The 24,177-nt window shown below is 44.2% G+C and overlaps 1 protein-coding gene across 13 annotated transcripts in view; it reads left to right on the plus strand.

Annotated features, from left to right (window-relative positions):
- LOC122790995 (zinc finger protein 618-like) overlaps positions 1–24,177 on the plus strand; it is a 2,638,133-nt gene that overhangs the window by 729,498 nt on the left and 1,884,458 nt on the right. The gene's annotated exons all lie outside the window — the stretch shown is intronic.

Consider the following 24,177-nt stretch of genomic DNA (forward strand, 5'->3'; position numbering starts at 1 on the left):
TACCTCCCTGGACTACATGAAAAGAGACATGGAAGAGCTCTCAGATCATGTGGCCCAGGCAGGTATGATCCTAGCCCTAAGTAGCATCCTGCCTTCGCCCAGAATGATACCACAATATAAGGACAAAATGATTGACTTCAACAATTGGCTAAGCTTCTGGTGTCATTCAAAGGGGATCCAGTATCTTTCTGCCTGGGATGACATGATCGACAGACCACGATGCTTTGCCAGAGATGGTCTGCACCTGTCGCCCCTGGGATTCAGGTTACTGGCAAAGGCTCTTGCCACCCCTATAGTGCCTTTTTTAGGCAAAGTTCAAAGGACAAACCCACCACCGTAACAGGTACAAGCATGCAAAATCTGAAGGTAATGCTACTCAATGCTAGAAGTCTTAACCTCAAAACGCACTCTCTCGAGGCACTCCTAAAGATGGAGAACATCGATATCTGTGCAGTAACTGAGACCTGGTTCAAGGCTGCAGAGAGCACCCCCTGCATTACCAGGCTACAACTCTTAACACACTTTTCAGCCACCAAACCAGGATCGAAACACTAAAGGTGCACGAGTGTCCATATTCACCAAGGATATTCACACCACTAGGTTAGTTGCCCAACACAATGCATTTGAAATTCTCCAGGTGCAACTAACACTAGGTAAGACTGCAGTCCAAATTGTAGCTTGCTACAGATCCCCCACCATACCACAAGATTCTCACTACACCTTTCTAAACATACTAGAAAATATTAATATATAACCAAACACCCTAATACTGGGTGATTTTAACTACTCTGCCATTAACTGGGAAAACTACACATGTACCAACACCTTTGCCCAACGGTTCTTGGAATTCATGAATTCCAATGCCCTGGATCAAATAATCCATAGTCCCACCAGGGGCTTCAGTATCCTAGACCTCGTCATTACCAACATGGGAAATCAATGCTCCACACCTATGGTCACCCCCTCGTTGGTCAGGTCAGACCATAAGCTAATCACCCTTAACATCCACATCCCACCCCCCAGTAAGGAAACCTCCATAAAAAAATTCTCCAAAGCCAACTTCATGCTACTCAAGTCAGAAGTTACAAACTTCATGACATCCATGCAGACGGGAACTGAAAGTTCGACTGCTGAGTCCTACACTAAGGCACTGTATGAGCACATCCACTCGTGCATGAATCGTGCCATCCCAAATAGAACCAAGATGCTCTCCTCCAAAAAAAGGAAGCCAATCTGGTGGTCCCCTGCCATAAACAAACTTTACAACAAAAGGAAGAAACTGTTGCAGAAAAGAGGAAAATCCCAGGATGCAAAAAACTCCCTTACTAGTTTCAGTAAGAAGCTGAGATTCCTCATAAAATCCTCCAAAGCTAGTTACGAAAATAAAATTGCCAAAGATTCCAAAGACCACCACAAGGCATTCTATAACTATGTCAATAATCTAAATGGCAATGCTCAGATCTGCTCTGAGCTACAACAGAATGGCATTAAATATACTGATCCCAAGGATATTGCCAATATCCTGGCAGATCAATTCAGTGCTAACTTCACCCCCCTCTCACCCCCTAAATGGCCCATCTCAATACCGGAAGATTGCCAAATTTCGGTAATAACGGCCACATAGGTAAAAAAACACACTCTCCAAAGCTAAGAATACAGCATCCTTAGGACCAGATGACATCCCGGGCTGTGTACTACATGAACTACAAAATGAACTGGCACATCATCTAAGTGTCATGTTTAATCATACCCTCACCTCAGGCTTTATGCCCACTGAGTGGCGCACAGCTACAGTTATCCCACTCCACAAGCGGGATCCCCCTTGGATCCCGGGAACTACTACCCCATCAGTCTGATGAGCCTGATCAGCAAGGCCATGGAACGTATTATCATGGAACTTATAAACAAAGACATTGGCAACCTTAAAACACTGGACCCCACCCAGTTTGGGTTTGTGAAGGGCCGATCTTGTCTCCTGAACCTGACTGACTTCTTCGAATCCGTCTCCAGAGCCGTGGACGAGAGTAAGGCAGTCCACACAGCCTATCTGGACCTCGCCAAGGTCTTTGACACCGTCCCCCACTCTGGAATCATAGATAAACTTACTAAGCAGGGCATTAATCCCTACGTCACTCGATGGGTTGCGAACTGGCTTACTGACAGAACCCACATTGTAAAAGTAGCTGACTCCAAATCCAGCTCCAGACAAGTGGAGTACCTCAGGGTTCAGTCCTGGGACCTCTCTTGTTTGGCATCTACTTCTCTGAAGTACAGGCCAGCAGTAAGGGACTCTGGCTAACAAAGTTCGCAGATGACTGCAAACTGGGAGCCATTATTGAACCCCCAAATGATGTCGATACTTTACAAAAGGGCCTTACAGAAACAGATGCTTGGTGCCAGAGTCATGGGCGCAAGCTCAATGCCAAGAAATGTATAGTTATCCCCTTTGGGAAAAAACATGTACCCGTGAATTACCACATAGGTGGCAATACACTAAACACCGAAAGTGCGATAAGAGACTTGGGGACACAGGTGGACAGTGGTCTCACCTTCAATAACCACATCACCACAACAGTCAGGAAATCCTATGTGGCACACCTCATCACTAAGGGATTTTCATCCAGAAAAAAGGAGGTCATTGTCCCACTGTACTCATCCCTCATTAGACCCATTATAGAATAAACACCCCATTTGGTATGTACCTCTCAAGACATCTGCAACAACTGGAAAGGCCACAGAAATACCTCACTAAAAGAATCACAGGCCTAAAGCAGATGTCCTATGCTGACCGCCTTAAAAAAATCTAGCTATACTCTGTTGCATATCGTCTACTCCGAGGCGATCTCTGCTTAACATACAAGGCCGTGTCAAACCAAGAGCTGTTGGACATGCTACACTTAAAGAAATCCCAATCCCTCAGAGCCACACGCTCCAGGGATCTAAACCTTGTCATCACAATAAACAAAACATGCTGGAGGGATAGGTTCCTGACGCAGAGGCTCTCCAGACTCTGGAATAGACTGCCCATACAATTCAAGCAGAGCACCTCTTTGGCCCTCTTCAACAGGAACCTTGATGACTGGATGTGAGAAAGGAAATTCACCCCAGGGATCACATCAGTCGCCCTGCTAGACAGGGGTCCAGGGAAGTAAATAATGTGGGAAGAAATAGCAAGGGAATTATTATGGCTAGGCTTGTATAAGCCCTAGGGCCAATAGCCTAGTACCAACCTATGAATATGTGATGACAGTTTGCTGCTGTAGATGTAACACTAAAGTGAGTCCCTTTTCTATGGATTTTCTCTTCTCTTATTCTTTTATCAAAGTTTCTGTCTGTTATTTTCCACTTATTCTTTCCTCTAACAAATGTAATCTTTTGTTTCTTTGTTTTTATAAGCCTTTTATTTGTTGGGATTGCTTGTAGATTTCACTGTCTCGTAATTGTCAGTTCTAATGCAAATGTGCATGAACTGTATCCATTCCCGTCAGTTAATTACTTGTTTAATATGCCATTTACGTTTCTAGCTTGCATGTTCAGTTTTCTACTTTGTTCACTTGTTTTGTATACGCGACAGTCCTACTGTAAACTAATTCATACTTTATATTTGTTAAATGTGTAAATTAGTAGTTCCTAGGGTAATGTAAGCCATGCTATGGGCCAGAAGGCAGAAGGTTGGGAAATACGTTTGATACAAGATTAACACAGTACAATGATGATATAGTGTTTTGTATAGACCGTACACAGGCAAGCAGTTATCTGTTAGTAGTCTGGTGAATGATTTCATGACGTGTTGGTGGTGGATGTACACAGATATTGGTACATAATGACATATGCTAGTGAGGGAGCCAAACAGATCTCTTTAGCACAGGTGCTAAAGATATCAGGAACTGCGCTGAGATGTGGATGGCAGAAAAAAGAATAAACTTGTCACCCACTGCTGGGAACTTTCTTGCAGATCTTGTGATATAGTGAACATGCGTGTCATTTTCTTCATTCAGTGGTAACTGCACCCTAGAATCATCTTCTGCTTATAGTGTCCAAGGTTGTCAGGACTTGGTCAACTCAGCAGCTAAATCTTTCCCAGGGTAACAGACTCCCTCTTTGCCCATAATTCTGTGCTCAGAATGTCCTCCCCTTTCCAGATTACTTTTTTTTTTGCTCTTTCCTCCTCACTGTTTGTCGATTTTCTTCTCCCTTCCATTCAGCTTTTTCATCTGTTATCCATCAGGGTTGACCAGGAGTCATCAGGTGTGGTTAAAGATTTTTTTACTATTTTTGTGGCCCTGTGTTGGGAATGGACATCTAATGGGCTGACCTCTGAGGCTATCCCTTCATTTCCGCAAGAGGCGTTCCCTCCGAGCATCCCTGTCTTGCCTTGTGAAGAATGATCAGATGTTTCTCTGGTGTCCATCAGGGTAATTACACACATCATTATGCTCCCAAGTGGGGTGGCCACGGTGGTGCAGCGGTTAGCGTTGCCGCCTCACAGCAAGAGGTTCTCCGGTTTGATCCTCGGCTGGGGTGCCTTCTGTGCAGAGTCTGCATGTCCTCCCTGTGGTCACGTGGGTTTCCCCCGGGTGCTCCGGTTTCCTCCCACATCCCAAAGACATGCTGTAGGTGGATTGGACACACTAAATTGGCCCTAGGCATGAGTGTGTGCGTGTGTGCCTTCTCTGGAAGGTTGGGCACCGGGCTGGCAACTCAACACCATAAAACTCCACTGCCAATCATGAGCAGACTGTGATCCGCTGTGACGACCCTTAACCGGGAAAAGCCGAAAGAAGATGGTTATGCCCCCAAGTGCAAGCAACCCTCCCAACTGTGGGGGAAGAGAAGAGCAGGCTATGCCACTTCACTCCTCTCCCCTCCCTGTGGGGCTTCTAAAGTGCTGGGACCACTAATCAAACCTCTGTTGCCTAGGTTCATTGGTGTGTACTAGGCTAATGGACCTGGGGCCATTACAAGCCTAGCTGTAGGATTACCCAGGCATAGTGCCACCTGACTTTAGTGGTTACAGTTTGGGCTCTGTCCACTTGTGCCTTAGGGCCAAGCTTTTCTCCAGATCACATTTGCTCTGTGTAAGTTTCAGCCATAAGCTGACACTTTTAATTTCAAATTTTCTGTTGAATTTTGGTATTTCTAAGAAAGATTTTTGTTTTCCCTTCTCTTCTCCTGGTCACTTCTGATCAGGGAATATTAAGTTTAAAGGTCATTATATGAAAGTGAACGTTGAATTATCTGGCTTCCGTTTTCTTGGTATTCATTCTTTTTCTTATCGTTGGATTTTTGCTGCAGTGATGCTGTTTATTTCTTTAAGGTTTTGCTGACGCTTGATTTCTGAACTTGAGAGAGCTAATCCAGACATTTCTTTCAAAAGACACTTATTCCTTTGACTCAGAGTGTCTCTGAATTGTTTTGGCAGCTGTCACTGTTTATTTTTGGCTTATTGTGTAGTGTTTCTAACATGAAATGTATATTTTTTTGTTATCTTTATGGGCATTTTTTTATTATTTTTTTTTTTTTATTTATGGTTGAGACATTTCTTCTCAGTTTAACTCTCTCACCAGCTATGTTTTTGTTCCAGTGTAAGGACTGGTTTTATGTTAATATAGCTTATGGTTTCTAAACTGGTAAATGTAATTGTAGGTGCTCAACACAGAATTATAGTTCTGCTTACCATTTTTAATGCAAAATGTGTATTTTTGAGATTCTTTTATGAGCATGAATTTCTTTTTGGTACAGTTCAGCCAGTTCATAGTTTAGCCATCTCAACAGCCCTGATTTAGGTTTGGGTGTCAGTTGTGACAATATATTGTTATGGCTGGTGCACTTCAGTTTCTTCCACTTTCATATCAAGAATGTCCCAAGTGATTCAAATGACTCCCCAATTTGATATGTACTACTATTCCCCGTAGGCAATTTATTTATTTTTTATTTATTTATTTACATTTGTTGACCGGGAGTGTCCGACTGGACGTAGGTCCATTTTCAGCGGAGGCCCGGGGAGAAAAGCTCCACAGTTAAATTAAACAGACAGTAGTTACATTGGATTACATAGCGATTAACAATTTAACATAGCAATTACTTACAACATATTTGCAGATGAAGAACATAGTACATCAGTAGACAACTAGAATCTTTATCTGTGAAGTACATAACAGACATTAACAAATGTTCCAATAAGAAGTTCCTGCTGTATAATAAGTACTAGGTTTATGAGCATCTGAGTTTGCTATAATCAAGGTAGTTCGTGGAGTGGAAAGAAAGGTAGTGGTTGGATGGGGTGGGTGATAGAGTGGGAGTTGCAAGGGCATAGCCAGCATGTTTTTAGGTGCGCTTTTAGTAAAGTTTTGAAGTGGGTGCATGATGGTATGGAGGTGATTGTGGGTAGGAGGGACTTCCATAATTTGGCTATGGTGCAAGAGAATAGTGCTTCACCAGCAGAGTTATTGGCTTTAGTGATCTGCAAGTAATTTTTGTTGCTGGATCTTAGTGGTCTGGTGGTGTGATAGGGTTGGAGTAGAGTCTGGAGGGATGGCACATTTAGTGGATGGTTTACTAGTTTGTAGGCGAGTGAGAGTTGATACCACTGAAGGAGGTGAGGGAGTTCAAGCCAGCCCTGTTCAACAAGTGAGATACAATGGTGACTACGGTAGGATGCCCCTGTGGCAATTTTGTTGTAGCAGGTCTCTAGCTTGTTTAGATCGCATTGCCTTAGGTTGGTATATATTGGAGAGGCATAAAGTAGGGTGGAGATAAGGTAGGAATTTGCTTTTGAAATCTTTGCTGCTTTGGTGAGAAGTTGCTTATTTCTGTATAACGCTCCTAGTTTTTTGTGGACTTTTTTATAGTCTTTTTTTATGGTCATTGATATGTGAATGTCAAATTATAGTTTGTCTATTTCCACTCCTAGCAATTTGGTGTGTTCAGTTGGGTATATAGTGGTGTGTTTTGCTGTGATGTTGAAGTGAGAGTTGTTTTTAGTATGTTTGGTGGGTTGGAAGATGAGTAGTTTAGTTTTGTTTGAGTTGAGTATTAATTGGGCATCGGATAACCAAGTTTCAACAGAGGAAAATGCTTCCTGTGTGACTTTTTGAAGTTTGGGTAGGGACTGGGCTAAGCAGATGATGGTTGAGTAATCTGCGTATTGTATGAGTGTGCCATGTTTGATGGCAGAGGCTAGATTAATTGTGTAAACAGAGAAGAGTAGGGGTCCAGGGATGGATCCTTGGGGAACCCCTATGGAGACCGGTAGTTGGGGAGATGTGTCATTCTGCCACACAACGGATTGTTGGCAGTCAGACAGGTAACTCTGAAACCAGTTGGTGACTGATTTAAAGAAGGATAGGTTATTGAGGACAGAGATGAGTTGTTTGTGTGGGACCATGTCAAATGCTTTAGATAGGTCTAGGAAAGTAGCAGAGGAGAGATAGCCATTGTTTTTATGCTGAAGGATTGTATTAGTAAAGGAGAGTAAGGCAGTGGTGGTGCTATGGTTTGGTCGGAAACCATGCTGAGTATTGGAAAGGAGGTTGTTAGTAAGGAGGTAATGATCTTCCATTGAGGTGTATTCCAGCCTGAAGTATAACCAACCTCGACCTTTCTTGACTTCTGACTGCTCAGTGTTTAATACCAGCATTTCCTGTGCTAGCAGTTGTTCTTAGCACCATGCCCTTGTCGTTTTGATAATAGCCTCAGTACTCTGGTTCAGTGTCTTTTATTCCTCTTCCGTCACTGTTGGAGCCCCTCTAACAATCAGTATTTTTACAATGCTTTTCCTGTGACCCTGATATTCTGCTGAATATCCATCCTGAAATATTTTTCTGTGTCAAATTCACATGCTCATAGCTTTCCAAATATCTCCTGCTGCATTGCTATTTGCACTTTGTTTTTCCTAATATGATTGAATACTGATCTGTAAGGCCATTTGTGTATCAAGGTACTATGGATAGAGTAGCCATTGTGATAAAAAGCTATTTTTTCACCTTTTATACGTGAGTGTTTTTGACTGTGTATTTCCAGCTTTTGTCTTACATGAGCACACAAATGTTTGACAGGCTGATCTTTTATTTATTTATTTTTATCTGCATTTGAACCTGTGTCACATTTTTAAAGACTTTCTGCTTTAATGAAAACCCTGTAACAAAAAATACTTTTTCAGGGCACCCCCACTTAGTATTAACTTAGAACAAACACAAAACTATGTATGTTTTTCTTATATGAAGTTTAACCATCCAGATATGAACAATTGCCCCAAATCGACACCTGCACCTCCAGGTGTAACCTAATCTAAAGTTAAGGTTACCCATGCTAAAGCACGTTGAAACTTGTGTTCCCACTTGGGTTGAATGCTGTCCGTTTTTGTCTGTAGTCCCCTCCCAGATGTAAAAATTAGCTTGTATACTTTCAGAAAACTAACTTTTAGCTCTTAGAAAAATTGCACATGCTGCCTTTAAATAAAACTAAGCTATGCACTGTTCTTTGAAGTGCATTGAAGTGCTAAGGCCGAGGGAGAGGCTACTATCTTGTATTCACTTCACATAATTTCAAACTTTATTTTTTATTGAGCTGTTTTTACATGTAAAAGTAATGAGCAATAAGGGGAAAAAAAAGCTAACAACTTTGCAGATGTATGAAGGAGTCTGAAAATTTCACTCAGAACAAAGTACAAAATTCCCCTGACTAAGCTACCTTCAGCTGCAGGCTGCTTTTCGCTTATTTTTTAATTTTTTCAAGTCTTTTGGGTTTCTTAATACCATGACGGGAATGGACCCCATTCCCAAGTCAAAATATGATTAACGTACATGAAATTAATATTGTTTCAATCTTTGATATTAGCCAGAAGTGTTTTTTGCAGCACCCGCAATGTATCCAGTAATGACTCCTGCAATTCATATAGAGTTTACATGTATCAGTAATATCTAAGAATGATTGTAAATTCTTTTTTATAAGACCTGTTGCTTCTACTACTACTGGAACTTTCTGTGTATTTTCCACGTTACCCTCGTTTCTGCCTGAAAATCCAGGTATTTTATGGCTTTGTGTGTCTCTGTACGCAAGACAATCGTCACTGGGTGTAGCAATTTCAATGATCAATGCTACTTTTGTCTTCTTTTCATGGACTACTACATCTAGATTTCTCGCATCTGTTTGTTGAACTGTTGGTAATATTATAGTGTGTGTACAGTCCCCAGTGCAACAGTCTTGCCACATGTTTATGCTTTTCAGTATACAGTCCTCCTGCCATTAGTTGATCACAACCAGCAGCAAGATGTGTGACTGTTTACAACTCTAATTTACAAAACCTATATTTGTCTGTTTCTCCCACATGTTCAGTGGACTTTGTAAACCAGTGTGTATGCAGTCCACTGCCTTGGGCTGCCAGTATTAACCTTTAGTCTTTTGGTTTAAATTCTCCTCTCCTAAACAATTGCTGCATTTGATCCTGATCAACATGAGATTGTTCCATGTTGATATGCTTCTGCTAAACTGAGCAGGGAAGTCATCTTAGTCTTATTTTCCTCATGTTTCAAAACTTTCACTACTTTTGGGTCTTATGAGGTCAGTAGATATGTATGCAGTCCCATGATTGCAGATCTCTACATGTAATCAGATTCAAGGATGCCCATACCTCCTTCAGAATGGGGAATGTTAATGAGAGTGTTTGCTAATGGAAAAAAAAAAAACAGTCTAATGTCTTTGCATATGCATGATGTTTAGCATTATTTATGGCTTTCATCATATTGTGTTATTTTTTCAAGCCTATTTGATTACAAAAAATAATTTTTGTAACTTAAAACGAAGGACACTAATCTAAACATCCACACTCGAAAGAAAAAGGGGGAGTATCTTACTACTTTCAGTACGTTTTTATATCACACCCCCCCGCCCACCTAGCAGCCAAAGATAATAGCATTACATTGAATTTACTTGTTATAGTGTAAAGCGTACGATCTGAAGTAGTTTACTTCATTTGATATTCAACCTGTGGGTACTGGATCCGTATCGGATCCAAGCTGGCAACTTCACTAGCATCTGCTCTGAGCTCCAAGCTCCTCCACTGACTCATAATACAGCACCACTACCTTCCTTCCCCCAGATCTCGTTTTCTGCGGCTAGCCTAAGCATCATGATTCATGAGCTCCAAGTTGGGAGTAGGGTTTCTATCTTTGATTAGTGTTTTTGTGTGCGTGTATTTGCTAGTGTAGGTTTCCTCTCTTCCTCCTCTCACTGGTGTGTCAAGTTAAAGCCTTTTTCTTAGCTTTTAGGTAGTTAGGTAGTTTATAGTTTGCCCCCCCCCCCCCACACCTTCTGTGTGCTTTTATCTTCTTTACAAGTGTATTGTTCGTTTTTCGTTGTGGAATAAACATTGTTTATACAGAGGTGATTGGACACTTATTGGTGATTCCGTGGCATTGTTTGTTTAAAAGAAGAAGAATCTCGATAGGTGGATGGGGGATCGTAGGTTTGTCCCAGGGATTACTCCCGTGTCACTATTAGACAGAGGCACAGTAAACTAAACCTTAAAAAGGGCACAGTATACTCAAATCAAGGGGTGGCGTAAGCCATACAGAATCGGGCTAGGCTTATAATTGCCCCAGGGCAGATAGCCTGGTATGAACCTATGAAAAACTTGTTTTAAAATTTGTTTGAAGTTTGTTCTTGTTGTGGGACATGGTAGATCTCCCCAAACAAGTGTTTGAGATGCACTGAGTGTGGCCACAGATTGTCACCTGCTGATGGCCACACTCTTTGTGTGCTCTGCTTGGGTGCGGCCCATTTAGCCACAGACTGTTCTATTTGCACGGGTTTTAACCCACGTGCCCTTAAGGATCAGAGGGCCAAGATGTCCTTCAAGGATGCATCTGCAGTCATCACATATGGGTTGTCCTGCCTCAGGCAGCCCTTCGGTCGGCCAGATTCCAAAGTCTGGGTCTGGCCTCGGCTGATGTCGCACTTTCCCCGACGTCAGAGGGTCTGGGGTATAAAAGCATCAGCCGACGCCATCTTCCTCAGTCTTTCTTGCCGCGTGGTGCCCGAAGCAGAAGCAGTTCGCAAGTGCCGGTCGGTCAGCTCCTGTGATTCAGCTACCGAAGACTTCGAAAAAGCTAAGTACCCCGTTGGGGACTCTTTCTTGCCTCAGCCGATGTCAGATAAAGTTAATAATTGTTTAACCTGTGGGAAACAAATACCTCATAAGGATTTCCATTCTTACTGCCTCCCCTGCCTAGGCCCAGACCACGACGTCTCGGCCTGTTCAGCCTGTGCTTCCTTCAACCGACGAACTCTTAGACATCGGTCAGAGTTTGCAGAGGAGTTTTTTGGGGCTAGTTTTGCTTATAAAATTCCGTCAGAGACTCCGACTTCGCATTTAGTCAAAAAACGAAAGGACAAGGACCGACACACGCGGGCCGCGGTTTCGGCTGAAACCTCGGTCAGGCCTACCGCGAGTGTCTCGGTCTCGGCTGAAACAGAGTCCTTGGTACTTCCTACTACCGAAACCACACAACCGACTACCTCGGCCCTGGAGGCCCCGGCTGAGTCGGTCATTGAATTACCTACTGAAACCGGTGTCCAGGAACCTTCCGACACCATTACTTTAGATAAGTCTACTCCTGCACGTGGTGCAGCCAGACCCCCTGCTTCCATGTCCATTAAGGCTTTCTCTAGGGCTAAGGCTGCTAAACTTTCTAAGGCTTTGCCTCCCAAAGTTTCCTCTCCGAGACCTTCTTCTAGCTCTCAGATTCTTATGCTAGCAGAGGATCTGATTTCATTAATTAGAGGCTCCCAACCTCATCCGGACAGGGGCTCTCAACCATCTCCGGACAAAAGGCCCAGGGTTGAGCCCTCTGATCCACAGTCCTCAGATGAGTCCACGGATGGCTCTGCTCTGTCAGACCACCAGGAGAAGGCTTATTCGGCCTACGAGGATTCTGATGCTGAAGAATCTATTCCCTCGGCCTCCCCTCCTGAAGAGTTTTCATTTGGAGAAACATTGCACACTATGAGAGAACATTTTCAATGGCAGGGTCAGGAATTCTCTGATTCCAGAAAGAGATTAAGGAACTTTTTACATTTACCTCAGCACAGGCCGTTAGCTATACCTCCTGTTTTGAATGTAATTGATGATGTCTATTCAGATGCTTGTACTGGCCCTGACTCTCTCCCTCCGGCTCCTGCCAAACCTTATAGGTACTACAGGGTCCCGGACTCACATTTTCACCTGTACAAGGCCCACTCTGCTGATCCAGAAACTATTTCCCAGGGCCCTAAAGGGGTAGCAGCTGCCACTGCTAAAAATCCTCTACCCTCTGAAAGGGAGTCCAGAGCATTAGAGAGATGGGGTAAGAAAGTGTATACTTCTGCAACTCTTTCCATGAGGGCATTAAACTGTCAATTCCATATGATACAGTATCAAGAGTATTTACTAGATGAATTGCATAAGAAACTGTCCTCTTCTGAACCCCTTGATCGCAAATCCCTTCAGGATCTGGTGCATAACTCCCAGCAGGTTAGTAACCATTTCTTGCAGTGTGGTTATGATGCATTGGAAGCTTCATGTAGATCTGCTATGACAGGTGCAGTTATACGTAGGCATGCCTGGCTGAAGGAACAATCTCTGCCAGACCATGTTAAAGCTAAGCTTTTGGATGCTCCTATGGAAAAACAAAAATTATTTGGTTCCACGGCTCGAGAGGTTTTAAAGAAATTTGAAGAAAAGGCAAAATCTGTGCAAACAGTTAAAGACTTTCTGCAAGTCCAACCACCGAGATTCAGCAGAAATTGGCCTACTAAGAATTGGTCCTTTCCGGACTCAGACAGATCTCAAAGAGGCAGGAATAGACGTGCCAGAGGTAGAGGGCAAGCTAAAGGCTCCTACAGAGGCCGTCAGTGGCAGCCTCCCAACCAGAGAGGTAGTGCAGGAACTACAACTGCTACACCAGGACAGACTCAATGACTTTATTTTGACTCCGCCGACCAGGGCTCAATTAGAAGCACCTTTGGGCGGAAAGCTTTCTTTATTCTCAAAAAATGGGCACAGCATTACAGGGGACACATGGACACTGCAAATAATAGTCAAAGGATACAGGTTCCATTTCCACTCATTGCCAAAAAGAAAAGGCATGCCAAACCTGCCACCAAATCAGAGGGCAGAGGCTTTAAAGCAAATTACCAACTTAATGCAAATGAAAGCCATAGAAAAGGTACCTCTTTCAGAACAAGGCCAGGGATTTTACTCAAGATTATATCTTGTTCCAAGAAAAGAAAATCAATGGAGGCCTATTCTCGACTTGTCCGCACTGAACACGTACCTCATTGTGCCAAAATTCAAAATGCTGACTCTACAGCAACTCCTTCCCATGCTGGGCAAGGGGTCTTGGCTGGTGACTCTAGATCTCAAGGAGGCATACCTGCATGTCCCTATTCGACAAAGCTGCAGAAGACACCTCAGATTTCTTGCAGGGTCAGAGCATTATCAATTCTCAGCATTGCCCTTTGGCTTATCTACTGCGCCCAGAGTATTCACGAAATGCCTGGCATCAGTAACTGCACACTGCAGACTTCAGGGGATTCAAATCTACCCTTATCTGGACGACTGCCTAATACAAGCGGACAGCAAGCAAACTTTGTTAAAGGACTTGGACTATGTCATCCACCTGTTACTGGCCTTGGGATATACAGTCAGCATCCACAAATCAAGACTGGTTCCATCCCAAAGAATAACTTTTCTGGGTGCGGATCTAGACACATCCACCCAGATGGCTTTTCTCACAGAAGAAAAACAAGAACAGCTACCAGTTTACTTTCAGAATCTCACAAGACAAACTCAGATGACTGCAAGGAAATTCCTGCAGGCCCTGGGTTACATGGCATCTTGCATTCTTCTGATTCCACAAGCAAGGCTTCATATGAGGAAATTACAATGGTACCTAAGAAGTTTATGGACTCAGCACAGTCACAGCTTAGAAGCTCTGATCCCACTCATTCCTTGCCTTCAAAAGGAATTTTTGTGGTGGGCTCAAGCATGCTGGTCGAACAGCGGGCTGCCCTTCAGCAAGCCAAGAGCCAACCAGACCATCACCATGGACGCTTCAGACCAAGGTTGGGGAGCGCACATGGAGGACAGATGTATATAAGGGCTATGGTCACAAAGAGAGCTGTACATGCACATAAACCAAAAGGAATTGCTGGCAGTGATGCACGCAATCGAGGCCTTCAAACCTTTCCTTCAGCAAGGCCACCTGCTCATAAGGACAGACAACACCACAGTTATGTGGTACATAAACAAGCAAGGAGGCACCCATTCCTACCCTCTTTGCAGACTGACAATGAACCTATGGGAACTGGCATTGAAACTCAACATACAGCTACAGTCCCAATTCGTGCCAGGGAAAGACAATACACTGGCAGACAGCTTAAGCAGAACTACCATGGATGCACACGAATGGATGCTGCACCCAGACATCTTCTTACAAATCACACAATCATGGGGAAGGCCGGAAATAGATCTGTTCGCTTCCCCCCTAAATCATCAACTGAAGAAATTCTGCTCAAGGACATACCACCCACAAGCATGGAAAGTGGACGCTCTCTCTTTCAGCTGGAAAGCTCTAACAGTGTATGCTTTCCCACCTCTTCCACTAATGACCAAGGTCCTACTGAAGATCAGGACAGAGCAGCCCAGAGTAATCCTGATGGCCCCAAACTGGCCAAGACAGCACTGGTACCCACTGTTAAATAGCTTGTCACAGACAAAACCATGGCCTCTCCCCCTATGGCCACTCCTACTGACGCAGCACAATTTCAGGACTCTACACTCCAACCTGAAAACCTTGCAGCTAACTGCCTGGAGAATACCATGACTCCTCCTCAGGATAACCTATCCCAGAGAGTGAAGGATATTATTATGGAAGTTCGCCGACCTTCCACAAGGAAGGCATATACAGCAAAATGGAAAAGATTTCACACCTGGAACACAGCAAAGGGCCTAGATGTGACTGTGATGAATATGGCATATATACTGGAATATTTGGCAGAATTGTCCCACAGTGGCCTGTCTTACTCTTCCATCAAGATACATGCCTCAGCAATCTCAGCAGAATACAATCTAAATCCACCTGTCTTCTCTCACCCTCTACTAAGACAGTTTCTAAGAGGAATCAAAAACATTGATCCTCCAAGGAAACCACCTCTACCTACTTGGGACCTGAATTTCGTGTTGGAAAAACTAACACTTCCTCCCTTTGAACCAGCAGCATCGGCAGATGTACAGTTTTTGTCTTGGAAAACTGCCTTCCTTTTGGCCATAACCTCAGCAAGAAGAGTATCTGAGCTACAAGCTTTAATGGCGGTGCAGCCATTCCTTATTTTTCATCAGGACAGAGTTTCTTTGAGGACCAATCCTACATTCATGCCAAAGGTGGTATCCAGGGTATCTTTGAACCAAGCTATTCACTTGCCTACATTCTTCCCACAGCCACAAAATAAAGGGGAGAGACTTCTGCACACCCTGGACATACACAGACAACTACGCTACTACTTGGACAGAACTAAAAGTTACAGAAAGACTGACCAGTTGTTTGTAGCATACGCTGCTGGGGTACAAGGAAAAGCAATTTCCAAATGGACAATTTCGAAATGGATAGGAAATTGCATTCGTTTTTGTTACTCCTTTCATGGAAAGACTGTGCCAGCTAACATTAGACTTCATTCCACTAGAGCCACAGCCACCACTAGAGCCACAGCCACCACCACAGCCTTCCTAAGAGGGGTGGCTACCAAAGACATTTTAGAAGCTGCTACATGGAGCTCCGTGCATACATTTGCCAAGCATTACAATTTGCCTTTATACTCCAGATCCAGAGCAGGTTTTGCTACGGCAGTCCTGCAGGGTATCTTAACTACACCATCCTTCACTTAGTACCTCCACCCCCAGTTTGGCTATGGTATTCTACCCATATGTGATGACTGCAGATGCATCCTTGAAGGACATAGTACAGTTTTGTACCTACCATAAATGTAGATGTCCGATAGGTATGCATCTGCAGTCAGGTTTACCCTCCCTCCTACCCCTCTGTGGTATTCCTAGGGTGCTTACCCCTCTTTTAGCTAGCTGGGGGAATCTATTATGGTGTATTTGTTTGTATATACATGTATATATATATTTTTGCAAATGTTTGGAATTTTATTGCATTTATCAAAATTTAGCCTTCCTAGTGGGCACCTGGCATCTGGGGCAAGAAAAACTGAGGAGATGGCGTCGGCTGATGCTTTTATACCCCAGACGCTCTGACGTCGGGGAAAGTGCGACATCAGCCGAGGCCAGACCCAGACTTTGGAATCCGGCCGACCCAAGGGCTGCCTGAGGCAGGACAAACCCATATGTGATGACTGCAGATGCATACCTATCGGACATCTACATTTATGGTAGGTACAAAACTGTACTTTAGTTATGAAGGGTCGACTCCTGAAATTTTCGTTTTCGAGCTTCAGAACCGAAGTCTTCAACTAAAGCTAAGTACCCCATCGGGGAAACTTTTTCTTGCTCCTTACTGATGTCAGTAAAAGTTAATTGCATTACTTGTGGAAAGTAAATACCTCTCAAAGATTTTCACTCGTACTGTATTCCTTGCCTAGGCCCTGACCACGACGTACCTTTGCTGTTGGTTTTGTGCTTTATTTAATCAGTGCACTATCCGTCGTCTGTGTATATTTTCGCTTCTAAATATTTCGTTTCTCGGTTTAATTATCCAGAAATGTCGATTAGCCATCCGACTACCGGGATTCCGAAAAAACGAAAAGATAAAGGCAGAGACAGGTCGCCGAGGTCCAAAGCTGCTGATGATGCTTCTCCTAAGCCAGTCGCCAGTTCACAAACTCAGTGAGGTGCTTTCGCAACCCCTGATATCCACTACTTCTGACTTGCAGGACTCTACTGAGACCCATTCGGAGTATGGTATGCTGCGAGATGCTTCAGCTATGGAACCTGCGGATGTCTCTACCTTGGATGTGCAGGCACTGGCTTCTGAAGGTGTATTCAGGCCTATGGACTTGTATATTAAACTGATGCCTCCTTCTTCATTTACGACAAAATCTCGAACCATGCCTAAGAAACAGACGCCTGGGCTGCATGCTCAGGCCTCTATGCCTAAAAAAACAAATGAGTGGCTGAAGATCTTAGAACTCTAATCAGGGGAAGCCACCTTCCCCCTTCTAAGAGACCTAGGACTGAAGTCATTTATGAATCTTCTGAACAGGATTCTGATTTTTCTGATTCTTTTGATGATCTGGATTTGCCTTTATCTACTTATGAGGATTCTGATACAGAGGACTCTTCTCTGTGCTTCCCCTCCAGAGGATTTTTCTTTTGGTGAGACCTTACATACTCTAAGGGAGCATTTCCACTGGGAAAACCAGGATTTTTCTGATTCAAAAAAGAGGCTTTAGGGATTTCTTACTCCTGCCTCAGCATAGGCCTTTAGCTATACCTCCTGTACTAGACATTGTTTCAGAATCTAGTTTGGCCCCTGATTCTTTGCCTCCTGCTCCCAGAAATCCTGACAGATATTACAGGGATGTTCATCGTGTTTCACTGTTGCAGTCATAACTGTGGGGTGCTCCTGCCGGCAGGCAGCCCTAGGTCGGCCAGAATCCCAAAGTCTGGGTCCGGCGTCGGCTGTACAAGCCAGTACCCTGACGTCAGTACGCTCTGGTACATAGCCCTCAGCCGACGCCATCTTCCCCAGTCTTTCTTGCCATGCGGTGGAAAGCAGCTCGCAAGTCGTTGGTTGGCGATTTTCGAACAGCGTTTTTGGTTGTTGTCGGTCCGAAGTTATTACTTCTCTTCTCAAAGCTAAGTACCCCGTTGGGGAATCTTTTTCTTGTTCCTCTGATGTCAGAAAAAGTTAATAATTGTATTACATGTGGGAAACAAATACCTCATAAAGATTTCCACTCTTACTGTCTACCTTGCTTAGGCCCTGACCACGACGTTTCTTGTTGTCGGTTCTGTGCCAGGTTTAATTCTCGTACTATCAAACGCAGGTACGACTGGGCTCTGAATTACTTTGGCAGACGCTTCAATTATAGAATGTCGTCGGATGCTGCCGGAATTCAAAAGAAGCGCAAAGACAAGGACAGGCCTCCGAGGTCCAAACAGGACTCGTTGCAGCTGGAGCCAGCGTCTGGTTCGGCTGTCGTCAGTGAGGTGCTTTTGCAGCCCCTGTCGTCCGCCACTTCTGAACCGATGGCCGATACGGACTCCCATGGGGAGCCATCAAGGCCTTCTATTTTATCTACTGCAGGACCTTCGGACGTCGCTCCCTCGGATGGGTCCGGAACCGCTGTGCAGGTACTGGCTTCTGAGGGGGTATTCAGGCCTACTCACATCACTATTTCAAAGGCAAAGACTCCTGTTAAGTCCAAAGCTCCTGCTCAAGCTACTTCTGAATCTACTCCCCGGACACAGAAGCAATTGTTAAGGATGGCTGAAGATTTGCTTACTATGATTAGGGGTTCTCACCCCCCCCCCCGAGAAAAGGCCTCGACAGGATGCTCCTATGGATTCCTCTGACCAGGTTTCTATATCTTCTGTCTCTTCCTCTGATCAGGAATATTCTTTTCCTCCTTATGAGGATTCGGATGCTGAGGACTCCTTGCCCTCTGCCTCTTCGCCTGAAGATTTTTCTTTTGGGGAAACCTTACATGAGATGAGGGAACATTTTCATTGGGAAGGTCAGGATTATTCTGCTTCCAAGAAGAGGCTTAGAGAATTCCTTCTTCTTCCTCAACATAGGCCTTTGGCTATCCCTCCTGTTCTTGACATTGTGGATGATGCTTTTTCCGAGGCTAATTTGAATCCTGACTCCATGCCTCCTGCTCCCTCTAAGCCTGATAGGTTTTATAGGGTTCCTGAGTCTCACTTGTTCTTATTTAAGAATCCTTCTGCAGATCCTGAAACTATATCTCAGGGCTCTAAGGCTGCTAAAGTTGCTACTTCTAAGAATCCTATTCCCTCTGAGAAGGATTCTCGTGCCTTAGACAGGTGGGGTTAAAAGGTATGTACTTCTGCTACCCTCTCTGTTAGGGCTTTAAATTGCCAGTTTCATATGTTTAAGTATCAGCAATTTCTTTTGTCTGTTTTAAAGCAAAAGCTTGCCTCCCTTCCTCCATGTGCAGAAGGTAAGGAACTACAGGATGTATTACATGCAACTGAACAACTGAACAAACATAGCTTGCATTGTGGTTTTGATGCTTTGGATGCTTCTTGCAGGGCCGCAGCCTCTGGTACTGTTATCAGGAGACATGCTTGGCTTCGTGAGCAAAGTTTACCTGAACAGGTTAAGGCTAAATTGTTAGATGCCCCTGTTCAGCATGATGTTCTTTTTGGATCTAAGGCTGAGGAGGTTATTAAAAAGATGGAAGAAAAGGCAAAATCTATGCAAACTATGAAAGATTTCTTGCAAGTTCAGCCTCCTAGATTTTCCAGGAATTGGCCCTCCAAAAATTGGTCCTTTCCCACGTCTGACAGGCCTCAAAGGGGAAGATATAGACGCTCCAGAGGTCGTGGCTGAGCTCAGGCCTCCTACAGATCGAGACAATGGATTGCTTCTTCACCTAGAAGGGGAGAAGACAGATCCCAATCTCAAAGGAAGCAAACTCAATGACTCTCTCGGTTGGGCTACAGGACCTCTTTACCTGGATGCCCCTCTCGGAGGAAAACTTTCTCTTTTTTACAGAAATTGGACTCATATTACCCAGGACAAATGGGTATTGGACGCGATTTTAAAAGGCTACAAATTCCACTTTCATACCTTGCCAAGGGCTTTCGGTTGGCCAGATCTGCCAAAACATCAATGGTCATAGGCCTTAAATCAAGTGGATGCTCTTCTGGCCATGAGAGCCATAGAGCCTGTTCCACTCTCAGAGATGGGAAAAGGTTTTTATTCCAGACTGTTTCTGGTTCCAAGAAAGCAAAGCTCATGGAGACCTATTCTGGACCTTTCTGTGTTAAACACCTTTTTGGAAATTCCAAAATTCAAGATGCTTGCTCTGCAGCAGCTGATTCCAATGCTCTCTCAGGACGCCTGGATGGTGACATTGGATCTAAAGGAAGCTTATTTACACATTCCCATCAGGCAGGAACGCAGGAAATTTCTCAGGTTCAAGACACTTTCAATTCTCTGTACTGCCCTTTGGTTTATCTACTGCGCCCAGAGTCTTTACCAAGTGCCTGGCACCAGTAGTGGCTTATTGCAGACTCCAGGGGATTCAGATTTACCCCTATTTGGACGATTGCCTTATTCAGGCAGACAGCAAGGATCTTTTACTTCAACATCTGGATTTTGTTCAACGTCTTCTCCTCCTACTGGGATTTTCAGTGAACACAAAAAAGTCACATTTGATCCCTTCTCAACAAATGGTATTTCTGGGAGCCCTCTTAAATACAACCTTACAAAGGGCCTTCCTCACTACAGAAAAACAAATACAGCTGGCTTCAATTTTCAAGACTTTGGCAACTCTACCTCAGCTCACTGCAAGGAAATTCCTGCAGGCACTGGGCTACATGGCTTCCTGCATTCTGTTGATTCCAAATGCAAGGCTTCATATGAGAAAGCTTCAATGGTATCTGAAAAGTGTATGGTCGCAGCATTACCACGATCTGGACTTTCTTATTCCTCTGATCCCCTACCTCCAGAAGGAGTTCCTTTGGTGGTCCAGGGTGTGTGCGTTAAACGAAGGAAAGCCTTTCCGTCTTCCTCAACCTTCTCAAATCATAACCACGGATGCCTCGGATTATGCTTGGGGAGCACATTTTCTAGGCAATTGCCAGCAGGGAACCTGGACAAAGGATCATCTTCACTGGCACATCAATCTGAAGGAAATGTTGGCAGTTCAAGATGCTCTTCTAGCCTTCAAGAACCTTTTGCTTCCAGGACCTCTTTTGATTTGCACAGACAACACCACAGTCATGTGGTACATAAACAAGCAGGGGGGTTCTCATTCGTACCCCCTTTGCAGACTAGCTATGGCTTTATGGGACACAGCTCTAAATCTGAATCTACATCTCCAGGCTCAATTCATACCAGGAGAACAGAATCTTTTAGCGGACAGCCTGAGCAGGAACATTTTAGATCCTCACGAATGGATGCTAGACACCATCTTATTCAACAAGATTACTGCAGTTTGGGGATGCCTCCAGATAGATCTGTTTGCATCCCATCTCAATCATCAGCTGCCTCTCTTTTGCACCAGGTCATTCCACAAAACAGCTTGGAGAGTGGATGCCCTGTCCTTCAGCTGGAGAAATCTTTCGGGATATGCCTTCCCTCCTCTTCCTCGGATTTTACTAAAGATAAAACAGGACAAGCCCAAGTTCCTCATCTTGATTGCTCCAAATTGGCCTCGACAGTTTTGGTATCCAACTTTAAAGCACCTGTTCTTGGAGCCTCCTTGGATTCTCCCTCTGAACCCTTATCTTCTGTCCCAGCATCAGGGTCAGTTGCTACATTCCAATCTCAAGACCCTTTGTCTGGCAGCTTGGCTCTTCAAAGGAATTTGATCTCTTCTAGTCTTCCCAAACAAGTTTTGGATGTTCTTTTGGAAGCTAGACGACCTAGCACTAGGAAATCCTATGCCTCTAAATGGAAGAGATTTTGCATTTGGATGCAGGACCGAGGCTTGGACTCTCTGGTTCCTGATCTCTCTCCTATTTTGCTTTACCTTTCGGATCTTTTGTCTAATGGACTTTCCTTTTCTTCCATTACGATTCATGCTTCTGCTATTTCTGCTCATTTCAATACTGATCCCCCTGTTTTTTCTCATCCTTTGGTGAGACAATTCTTGAGAGGGGCTAAGAATTTAAGGCCTCCCAGAACCCCTCCTGTTCCTGCTTGGGATCTTAATTATGTTTTAGAAAAACTTACTTTGCCTCCTTTTGAGCCTGCTGCATCTTCAGATATTAAGTTTTTATCTTGGAAGACAGTTCTTTTGTTAGCTTTGACTTCTGCCAGAAGGGTCTCAGTTGCAAGCTCTCATGGCTGTGGAACCATACCTTATTTTCCACCAGGACAGAGTATCCTTGAGGACCAATCCTACTTTCATGCCTAAGGTGATTTCGAAAGTGGCTTTGAATCAAACAATTCACCTTCCTACCTTCTTTCCTAATCCTCAGAATAAAGGAGAAAGGATTTTGCATTCCTTGGACGTGCACATACAGTTAAGATTTTATTTGGACAAGACTAAAGAGTTCAGAAAATCTAACCAATTGTTTGTTTCTTTTGCCTCCAGTTCTCTTGGAAAGGCTATTTCCAAACAAACTATTTCCAAATGGATTTCTTATGGAATAAGATTTTGTTACACTCATCATGGGAAACAATTTCCGGGTACTGTGAGAAGTCATTCTACTAGAGCAGCTGCTACTTCTACAGCTTTTCTCAGGGGAGTTCCTACCAAGGATATCTTGGAATCTGCCACTTGGAGTTCTGTGCATACTTTTTCCAAGCACTACAATCTCCCTTTGTATTCTAAGACCAGGGCAGGCTTTGCCTCTGCTGTTTTGCAGGGTCTTCTTGCTGCCCCTTCTTCTGTCTAAACCTCCCCCATTTTTTTTCACTGCTTTGGGATTCCACCCTACAGTTATGACTGCAACAGTGAAACACGATGAACATAGTACAGTTGTGTACACCTACCATAAATGTAGATGTTCGAGTGTCTTCACTGTTGCAGTCGGTGTTTCCCTCCCTCCTATCCCCTCTTTTTCTCTTTTTTGTGGTGTATTTGTGTTTCCTAGTGGGATTCATTTATGATTTATTGGGGACTTCTGACATCTAGGGCAAGAAAGGCTGGAGAAGATGGCGTCGGCTGAGGGCTATGTACCAGAGCGTACTGACGTCAGGGTACTGGCTTGTACAGCCGATGCCAGACCCAGACTTTGGGATTCTGGCCGACCTCGGGCTGCCTGCCGGCAGGAGCACCCCACAGTTATGACTGCAACAGTGAAGACACTCGAACATCTACATTTATGGTAGGTGTACACAGCTGTACTTTCCTGATTCTCAAGTTCCTTTTTAAAAATCCTATTGCGGATCCAGAGACTATTTCACAGGGACCCAAGGGCATTAAGGCGGCTTCTGCTAAAAATCCTACCCCCTCTGATAGAGACTCCAGGTCGCTGAATAGATGTGGTAAGAAAGTTTACATTTCAGCAACCTTGGCCATTAGGGCTTTAAACTGCCAGTTTCATATGTTAAAGTATCAGCAACATGTTATTGGATTGCTTAAACAGAAAATGGATGTTAATTCCTGACTGTGCTGAAAATAAAGAATTACAGGATTTAATGCATTCTGCTGAACAGGTTGGAAAACATAGTTTGCAATGTGGATTTGATTCATTAGAGGCCTCTTGCAGGGCTGCTATTATTGGGTCTGTGATCAGAAGGCATGCTTGGCTTAAGAAGCAAGGATGTTCTTCGTTCCCCATTGCTGCAGTCCTTACTATTGGGTAGTCCGCCATCCAGTCGGCCCGAATACCAGAGTATAAGGCTGACGTCGGTCAGGGCGCATTAGACTGACGTCAGGACGTCAGGGTACTAATGCGCATGACCGACGTCATATCCTCAGTCTTTTTTGCCGCATGGTCCGATGCAGAAGCAGTTTTGCGAGTGCAGGTTGGCGTTCTGAAATATTTCAAACCGAGTTTCAGACCGAATCAGAGTTGGCTAAGTACCCCGTTGGGGAACATTTTGGTTTTTTCTTGCCTCAGTATTTTACCGGATGTCAGAAAAAGTGAATAACTGTATTTCTTGTGGGAAACAGATACCGCATAGGGATTACCATACCTTGTGTATACCTTGTTTAGGGCCTGAGCACGACGTTGTTGGTTGCCACTCTTGTGCTAGGTTTAACAAACGCACTATTAAGAGGAGGTTAGACTGTGCCAGGTTAGTGTTTGGGAAGCGTTGCAATTATAAAATGCCGTCGGATGCTCCGACGCCCGCTTCGTCCAAGAAGCGCAAGGACAAAACAGCGAAGCCTAGGGTTGATGAACCGGCAGTCCCGGACGTCGGTTCTTTAGAAGGCTCAGTGGAGCCAGAGGTTTTGCCAGGAGTTTCCATGGAGTCTCAGGCAGAAACTTTACTGTTACAGGATGTGCCTTCTCAGGAGGTAGGCCAGGCT

Source organism: Protopterus annectens, chromosome 16.part0 (assembly GCF_019279795.1).
Source record: "Protopterus annectens isolate FY-2018-M chromosome 16.part0, PAN1.0, whole genome shotgun sequence".
Lineage (NCBI taxonomy): Eukaryota > Metazoa > Chordata > Ceratodontiformes > Protopteridae > Protopterus > Protopterus annectens.